Consider the following 8,780-nt stretch of genomic DNA (forward strand, 5'->3'; position numbering starts at 1 on the left):
AGGCTTTTGTTGATCCTTCCATGAGAAATTTGGATGATTTCTCCATGAGGAATTATAGGTGTTCCCATAGGGTTCACCCATGTAATTCACCTCTGCCATTGCAGGGTTCTCATGATCATAAGCTTCTTCTTTAGAAGATGCCTCTTTAGTACTATTAGATGCATTTTGCCATCCATTCAGACTCTGAGAAATCATGTTGACTTGCTGAGTCAACATTTTGTTTTGAGCCAATATGGCATTAAGAGTATCAACTTCAAAAACTCCCATCTTCTGAGGCATCCCATTACTCACAGGGTTCCTCTCAGAGGTGTACATGAATTGGTTATTGGCAACCATGTCAATGAGTTCTTGAGCTTCTGCAGGCGTTTTCTTTAGGTGAATCGATCCACCTGTAGAATAGTCCAGTGACATCTTAGAGAACTTAGATAGACCATCATAGAACATATCCAAAATGGTCCACTCTGAAAGTATGTCAGAAGGACACTTTTTGGTCAACTGCTTGTATCTTTCCCAAGCTTCATAGAGGGATTCACCATCTTTTTGCTTGAAGGTCTAAACAACCACTCTAAGCTTGCTCAGCTTTTGAGGAGGAAAGAGGTTGGCCAAGAAGGCCGTGACCAGCTTATCCCAAGAGTCCAGGCTATCTTTAGGTTGTGAGTCCAACCATGTTCTAGCTTTGTCTCTTACAGCAAAAGGGAAAAGCATGAGCCTGTAGACTTCAGGATCTATTCCATTAGTGTTAACAGTATCACAGATCTGTAAGAATTCAGTTAAAAACTGATAGGGATCTTCTAATAGAAGTCCATTGAACTTGTAGTTCTGTTGTATCAGAGCAACTAGTTAAGGCTTCAGCTCAAAATTGTTTTCTCCAATGACAGGGATTGAGATGCTTCTTCCATAAAAATTGGAAGTAGGTGTAGTATAATCACCAAGCATCCTCCTTGCGCCTCCACCATTGTTATTGGGTTTGGCCATATCTCTCTCTTTTTCGAGATTCTCTGTAAGGTTTTCTCTGTATTGTTGTGCTTTAGCATCTCTTAGCTTCTTCTTCAGAGTCCTTTCAGGTTCAGGATCTGCTTCAACAAGAATGTCATTGTCCTTGCACCTGCTCATATGAAAAAGAAGAGAACAGAAAAGAAGAGGAATCCTCTATATCACAGTATAGAGATTCCTTTATGTGAGTAGAAGAAAAGAAGAATAAGAATGAAGAAGAGAAAAATTCGAACGCAGAAGAGAAGATAGGGTTTGAATTTTAAGATGAAAAGAAGAGTGTTAGTAATTAAATAAATAAATAGAAGAAGATAAAATAGAGAGAAATTCGAAAATTGTTTTTGAAAAATAGTCAGTGATTTTCGAAAATTGAGAGAAGAAATACAATTAAAATTAAAATTTGAAACAATTAGTTAATTAAAAGAATTTTGAAAAAGAGGGAGGTAATTTTTGAAAATTAGAGAGAGAAAATTAGTTAGGTGGTTTTGAAAAAGATAAGAAATAGTCAAACAAACAAAAAGTTAATTAGTTAGTTGAAAAATATTTGAAAATCAATTTTGAAAAGATAAGGAGTTAGAAAAGATTTTTAAAATTAATTTTAAAAAAGATATGATTGAAATTTATTTTGAAAAAAGATTTGATTTTTAAAATTAAAATTGATGACTTGACTAACAAGAAATTAAAAGATATGATTCTAGAATTTAAATATTGAACCTTTCTTAACAAGAAAGTAACAAACTTCAAATTTTTGAATCAATCACATTAATTGTTAGTAAAGTTTTCAAAAATTATGAAATAAAATCAAGAAAAAGATTTCGAAAAACAATTTTTAAAACAAGGATTTCGAAAATTATGAGTAAAATAAGGAAAAGATATTTTTTTTATTTTTTTGAATTTTTTTAAGAGGAGAGAGAAAAACACAAATATGACCCAAATCATAAAAATTATGGATCAAAACCAATGATGCATGCAAGAACACTATGAATGTCAAGATGAACACCAAGAACACTTTGAAGATCAAGATGAGCATCAAAACTTACTTTTGAAAATTTTTCAAGAAAAGAGAAACATGCAAGACACCAAACTTAAAAATTTTTCATGTTTAGACACTATGAATGCGAAAATGCATATCAAAAACAACAAAAAACACAAAACAAGAAAATTTAAAGATCAAACAAGAAGACTTGTCAAGAACAACTTGAAGATCATGAAGAACACATGCATGAATTTTCGAAAAATGCAAAAGTTTTTAAAACATGCAATTGACACCAAACTTAAAAATTGACACTAGACTCAAACAAGAAACACAAAATATTTTTAGTTTTTATGATTTTATAATTTTTTTTCAAAAATTATATTTGGAAAAACACAAACAAAGAAAAAATTTTTGAAAGATTTTTTAAAACTTTTTGAAAAGAAAATTACCTAATCTGAGCAACAAGATGAACCGTCAGTTGTCCAAACTCGAACAATCCCCGGCAACGGCGCCAAAAACTTGGAGCACGAAATTGTGATCATCAACAATGGCGCCAATAGACTTGGAGCTCTCAAACGTGGATCACACTTTGTCACAACTTCGCACAACTAACCAGCAAGTGCACTGGGTTGTCCAAGTAATACCTTACGTGAGTAAGGGTCGATCCCACGGAGATTGTTGGTATGAAGCAAGCTATGGTCATCTTGTAAATCTCAGTCAGGCGGATTCAAATGGTTATATTGGTTTTCGAAAATAAAGATAAATAAATCATAAAATAAAGATAGAGATACTTATGTAATTCATTGGTGGGAATTTCAGATAAGTGTATGGAGATGGTGTGTTCCTTCTGAATTTCTGCTTTCATACTGCTTTCATCCAATAATTCTTACTCCTATCTCAGCTATGTGAGGGGGAAGTCCATTGATTGTCGCCCTACTAACATATAGAGGATGCTAATAGTGAAGTGGACAAACTCCACCCAGAGCATTGAGGAAAGAATGAAGCAACAAGACCCAGGATTTGAATGTGCAATGGATAAATGGCAAGGATGGGAAACCCAACCAGCTGAGGAGAAGGGATTTGAACCCGCAAGCTAGAGGGTGGCTAGAGTTTGTGAGAAGATCCTCAATCCTCACATCCAACACTTCAGAGGTGACCAAGGAAAGGGTTGTGCTCATATACAGCATAACAAAGGGAGAAAATATAGATGTTGGGGAAATAATTGCCAACAATATCAACAAAATACTGAAAAGCACCAAGGATGACTCAAAGTTAGCATTCCCCAGCATCATACAGAGGTTGTGTGATGAAGCTGGGGTTGAGAAGATTATTGATGAAGTGCTAGTGGAGCAAGACAAGCCCAACAACAAGAAGAAGAAGAGACAGAGGAGCATAGAGCTCATGCTCATGTGCAGCCACAACAACAAGAGGAAGAAGAGGCAGAGGAGCAACCACATTTTCTAGCAGTTCACTTCAACCACCACCATATCAACAATACCAACAATTCCCTGAATGATTCAATTGGGAACAAGTGCAAGGACACATACACCAAATGAAAGGAGATATCCACCACTTGTGAGGGGATGTCAACCAACTCAAGGATAATCAACAACAACAATAGAACCAAGTGAATAAGAACATACAACAACTCCAAGGATGTTTGGAACACATGAGGAAGGAGCAATAAGAACAGTTTGACTGGGGAGAAATGCAAAGTGCACTCAACAAAATAGTAGAGTAAAACAAATGGCAGCAGAGGAATCTGGCCGAGTTCAGGAACGTCTATGATGCTAGGACTATCTCAAGGAGGCAATATGACATCAACTCACAAGCAAAACTGAATCACTTGTGTAATACTGAGGCCTCTCTAAACCCAGGATACCCAACATTCATGCAAGGAATAGAGGAGTTGAGTGCAAGACAAGAAGAAATTCTGGCCAAACACAAGGAGGACAAAAGGAATTACATGAGAAGGCTAGGATTTTGGAAGCCAAAGGACACTGAAGCACAAGAGGGATCTTCCAAAAAGAATAGGGATGACAAGAAAGAAAATTCAATGTTATTTTAAGTCTTTTCAACATCAATAAAGATTAGTTTGTCTCCATAAGAGTTGTTGTGAGTTGTGCAAAAACAAGAGTAAAAGAGACTAAAACCAAGAGAGATCATTCAAAAAACAAAGGACAAGGAACTAAGTGTAGAACCTTGAATGAACTAAAAGGAAAATGAGGCATGAAAAGCAACTAAGTGTAGAGATTAAGGGGTATTCCTTGAATATCTATAGAACCAAGAAGTAGTAAGCAATAAAGACCCAAGGCTCTGAGCATCAACTACTAGGATGGAAAGAAATATTAAAAAGCTCAAAAGAGTTGAAAAACTAGTAGATGCTTGTGGTGAAGATGTGTCAAGAAGAGACCTATGCAAGTAAATTCTTAGGGGTGTTTCAACACCTAGTACCCTAAAGCCAACTGGTTTGAGAGTGCTAATTGAAAGCCTAACAAAAGGGTTGTATCGAGACAAAACACTTAGAGTCTTGGTCAATAAAAAGAAAATGAAATAACTCTTATTTCTTCAAGGTGACAATCAATAAAAAGGACCCCTGAAGCTTATACTTGAAAGAACCCTCAAGGATCTAGAAGCTCACTCTGGAATTAAGACAAATATTCATACATGTGTTAAACACTTAGTCCTACCCTTAGCCATGTTTGCTTCCATTCAAGGTCAAAATCTCAATTCATAAAAAAGACTACTCACATTGATTTTCTTGGGACAAACAAAGCTTAAGTTTGGTGTTGTGATGACTTGCATCATCTACCCTTTTTTCTTGCATAAAAAGGACCACAAAAGGGCATAATTTCATTTGATCATTGCAATTCATGTAACATTTGATGAATATTATGGTACATTGCTTTGAAATGAGTTGTGCTGAATTTCAGGTAAAAAAGACATCAAAAAGGGGATGAAAACAACAAAACAAGTTGGGCATGCGAAACTGGCGTGCCACTTAGAGCAAACGCCACAAAAATGCACTGGCATGGCACGTTAGGAGCTGGGCGTGGCACGCCAGTGCTGAAGTCCAGAAAGGATCCTCAAAGCATTTATATGGGCGTGGCATGCCAGTACAATTTTTCAGAGAATGACAATGAAGGCCACTAAAGGGGCCTGGCATGCCAAACTGGGTGTGGCACGCCTAGCCCATCACTTACTATGGGTGTGCCACTTGAGCCATGGGCGTGGCACGCCAGTTCATCACTCCAAAAGGGATCATCACTGGGGCGTACCACTTGGTATCGAAGGCGTGGCACGCCATCTTCAAAAGTCACCTGGGCGTGCCACTTCAGCATCCAGGCGTGGCATGCCAAGTTTAAGAAAACCACAAATGAATAGGCGTGCCACTTGAGCAAGCATGGCGTGGCACGCTAGCACAAGATTCCAGAGAAGGGGCTGAAGGCTAAAAAGGTTTGGGCGTGCCACTTGAGGTCGAAGATGTGGCACGCCAAGCCCTCACCCTCACTTAGGCGTGCCACTTGAGCATCCAAGCATGGCACGCCAGCGTTCAAGAATGCAAAAGAAAAGGCTAGACGTGCCACTTGGTATTGAAGCCGTGGCACGCCAGCTCAAGAGTCTCATTTGGGCGTGCCACTTGAATGCTGGGCGTGGCACGCCATCTATTGGAACCAAGGCAAAATGAGGGGCGTGGCATGCCAGCGTCTGGGCGTGGCACGCTAGTTATACTTTCCAGGGAAGAAGATAGGAGGCCAACCATAAGGGCGTGCCACTTTGTATCAAAGACGTGGCATGGCAGCTACCATTCTCTACCCAGGCGTGCCACTTGAGTCTCAGGCGTGGCACGCCATTATCACCAATCAACCAAAAGAGGGACTGGGCGTGGCACGCCAGACCCTAGGCGTGCCATGCTAGTTCAACTCTCCAGAAGCAAGAAGAAGAGGGAAAAGGCCTGGGCGTGCCACTTGGGTTTCAAGGCGTGGCACTCCAGGGATGCTAATGAAGGAGGGCGTGCCACTTGACGAGCTGGGCATGGCACGCTAAGCCAGAATCAGAGGAAGGCGTGGCACGCCATTGAAGCACCAGCCACACGCCAGCTAGGAGATCACGTTTATTGAGTTTCTTTTCCCTTCAAATTGTATTTTTCTTTTTACTTTTGTATTTCCTTTATTTTTAGAGTTGGTAGTAGTATAAATAACCCCAAAAGGTACTAAGAAAGGGGGATTCAAGCAGTTAGAAAGCGAAGTTGTGGAATAGAGTTTTTAGATTTACTTTTCACTCCATCATCTTCTCCATCTGGAGTACTTTTCTCTGAGCTATGAGTAGCTAAATTCCCTCTCATTGAGAGAGGGAGCTCTGTTGTACTTGATGGGTTAATGATAGTAAATTTATTCTAGAAGGAATTTCGTTCCTCATGCTTAGTGTTCAATTATCGTGGAAAAGAGATTGAATGCAAAATGGGTTTAATGGGAACCTTGGAAAAGGAACCATGAAACCATACTAAAAATCCCTTCTCACACTTGAGTAGGATCTGGGTTTTGGTGTTTGGATATGGTGACATATAATCCTCTCTCTACTTGGACCTATGATGATGTGTGCCTTGGTGCGGTGTTTTACAAACCACAAACTAACCGGCAAGTGCACCGAGTCGTACCAAATAATACCTCAGGTGAGTGAGAGTCGATCCTACGAGGATTGATGGATCAAGCAACAACGATTGAGTGATTGGCTTAGTTATGCAAGCAAAAAATAGTTTTGAGATGTTCAGAAGGTTTAAGTTGAAGATATCAGAAGGCAGGCACGCAAGTAAATAAGTTGAAAATAAAATATTGGAGAAACAGTTAAGGCTTCAGCGTTATTTATTTTTCCGGATTAACTTTTTCTTACTAACTATTTTAATCATGTAGGATTTAATTTATGGCAAACTATATGTGACTAGACCCTAATTCCTTAGACCTTTCTAGTCTCCTCTAAAATTCATTCACTGCCAATTCCTTGGTCAATTAATTCCAATTAGAAGCTACATGATCAAATTCCAGTTTATATGCCACAAAAAACTCTAATTACCCAAAAATAAAAGGATTATATGTCACGTATCCTGTTGAATCAAGATAATTAAAATTTAAGAGAATATGTTTTCCAAGTTTTACAAGAACTCAAATAGAAAGATGGTCGTACTTCCGTTCCACCCAAATTCATACGATAAATGGCGAAAACAATTCTTAAATTATAAATCCACACATGAATTAAATTAGAAAAAGCAATAAAATCAATCCATACAAATAGACAGAGCTCCTAACCTTAACAATGGAGGATTAGTTGCTCATGGTTCAGAGAAGAAAATAATGATTCTGATAAAATGTACAGAGTTCCAATCTGATGCTGTGTGAAATTAACTAATGGAGTCCCTTTTTGTAAAAATAATGGAGTCCCTTTTAAAATCTAATTATCTAAAATTAAAAATAATATCTTTTCCCAAAAATAATATTTGAATTTAAATCAGAATAATCAGCAGGTCTTTAGTTGATGGGTGGGGACCACATGTTTTGTCCATTCTGCAGCTTCTTATCTGTGTTTTATGGGCTTAAAATTGGGTCAAAATAGCCCAGAAATTGCCCCCAGCGTTTTTCTGCGTTTTCTACACGTGGCGCATGTCACGCGTACACGTCAGTCACGCGTACGCGTCGATGGTCTTTTTCGCAAGTCACGCGGACGCGTTGGTCACGTGCACGCGTCGCTGAACAAATCTTCAAATCACGCGTATGTGTCAGTCACGCGCATGCGTCAGTCACACGTACGCGTCGCTCCTCGCTGCCTTCTCCTTTGATTCTTGTGATGCAGAAACTCCACCAAATCCAGTCGAATGCTACCTAAATTAAACAAAATTGCAAAAGACTCAAAGTAGCACCCATATTGGCTAAAGGATAATGAATTATTTATTAAACTCAACAAATTAGATGCAAATTCACTAGGAAAATATAGGAAATATGCTCACGCATCACAACACCAAACTTGAATTGTTGCTTGTCCTCAAGCAACCAGAACTAATATAACTTAGGATGTGAATTCGCATGAGAATGAGAATTTGATTAAGCTCATGTCTCTTCTTATAGTGGGGTTTACAACTGCAATCTTGAATAGTTTTAGCATCTCACTCTCCTTTGAATCATAAGAATGTTACTGTCATATGGAATTAGAATCCGGATAATATTATGAATTCTCTAATCTTTTGTAACTCAATTTAATCCTTGAACACAACAATTTTTTCTTTGGTGCTTTGCACCTTGAACCTAGTCGTGACTTTAAATGTTTTATCTCAAGCTTCACTGATGCCAGGGCATTTTAGCCAGTTTTACTGACCTTTTCTTTACTGTTTTTAGGTAATTTCATGCATTTTCTTAGGAAATAAGTTAGTTTTGGGCAAATATTCACTCAGATCTTGATTCAAGCATACATTGTGCATTTTACATTATTTCATGAGGATTTTGCATGATTTTAATGACAAAATTGTATATTGCATTACCCATGACTTGGACTAGAACTTTGATGCACTCTATTGCTTGATTTCAGGACCAAAAGGAAGCAAGGAATGGGAGGTAACTTGCAAAGTTAAGGAGAAAAGTGATTGCCAAAAACACTCTCAAAAGCCATCAATGCCCACGTTAAAGAGTCACGTTAACCAAGTTAACGTGAACTCTAACGTAGAGAAGAGAAGTTGAGCCAACGTTAATGACACTTAACATTGTCACTAACGTTGGCAATTGCTCATAAATGGCCACGTTAGAAGCCACGTTAACCTAGTTAACGTGGC

The 8,780-nt window shown here is 38.3% G+C and overlaps 1 non-coding gene across 1 annotated transcript; it reads left to right on the plus strand.

Annotated features, from left to right (window-relative positions):
• Positions 1 to 469: 469 nt before the first annotated feature.
• Positions 470 to 573, plus strand: LOC127747137 (small nucleolar RNA R71). The gene has a single exon (XR_008008941.1). It is a non-coding gene; the product is annotated as a small nucleolar RNA R71 (small nucleolar RNA).
• The last annotated feature ends 8,207 nt before the right edge of the window (positions 574 to 8,780 follow it).

This window comes from Arachis duranensis, chromosome 4 (assembly GCF_000817695.3).
Source record: "Arachis duranensis cultivar V14167 chromosome 4, aradu.V14167.gnm2.J7QH, whole genome shotgun sequence".
NCBI classification, from domain to species: Eukaryota; Viridiplantae; Streptophyta; class Magnoliopsida; order Fabales; family Fabaceae; genus Arachis; species Arachis duranensis.